Here is a 1,037-nt window from a genome sequence, read left to right on the forward strand (position 1 = left end):
GGGTACCCCCATCATTCCAACAGGCCCCAGCCAGCAATAACACCCGAATGAGGCTCTAACCCTCCCCCACTGGGTGGCTTCCATAAAGAAAATCCTTTTGTCACACATCGAAAAGAACCTCCGCTCCGGTCACTCCTGAAACCTCCCCAGGAAGTACTTGGAAGTATTAAGATGTGACATCCCCCCCAACTCTGCACAGGAAGTCACATTTCATGGCCATGGTGTCCATCACGTTGGGCTAGTTGTCACCTTCCCCGCTCCAGGACAACCAATCCCAGCCCTCCTAACACCTCTGGACCTAAGCCAATCAAATTAAACCTTTTGTACAATGGGAGGGGCTTTATACAGAGAAGAAAGCGGCTCTACTTATTGTTGTTACCCAAATATCTAGTTGTAAGAAAGCCCGCTCCAGTGTGGCCCCCCACAGGCTCTGTGAGGAGTAACGAGGGGGCCCCCAGTGTGTGCACATCATCTGAGGAGAACAGCTGTCATCTGGCTCCTGGCCACTCACTTCCGGTCTCCCGTCAGGAAACACTCCGCCACGCGCACTCTATTAGGCCAACGCCCTGCCAATCATCAATTGTGCCCGCCCCCTGCCAGTCTGTTCCGGTGTTCTATAGCTTAGTTCGGGATTCAAACGACAAAGATCTGACCAATCAGAGCTGAGGGGGCGGGGCTTAGCGGGAGGGAGGCTTGAAGCGCAGAAAGTGCAATGGTGTGACACTGGAAGAGAAACATTGTATGAAGAATCCTCGGACTGCATCATTATAGGAGGGATCTCTGGACCCGAACATTATAGGAGGGATCTCTGGACCCGAACATTGTAAGAGGGATCTCTGGACCCGAACATTGTAAGAGGGATCTCTGGACCCGAACATTGTAAGAGGGACCCCTGGACCTGAACATTGTAAGAGGGACCTCTGGACCCGAACATTGGAAGAGGGACCTCTGGACCCGAACATTGGAAGAGGGATCTCTGGACCCGAACATTGGAAGAGGGATCTCTGGACCCGAACATTGGAAGAGGGATCTCTGGA

Source organism: Nanorana parkeri, unplaced genomic scaffold (genome assembly GCF_000935625.1).
Source record: "Nanorana parkeri isolate BGI_ZX_2015 unplaced genomic scaffold, ASM93562v1 scaffold2576, whole genome shotgun sequence".
NCBI classification, from domain to species: Eukaryota; Metazoa; Chordata; class Amphibia; order Anura; family Dicroglossidae; genus Nanorana; species Nanorana parkeri.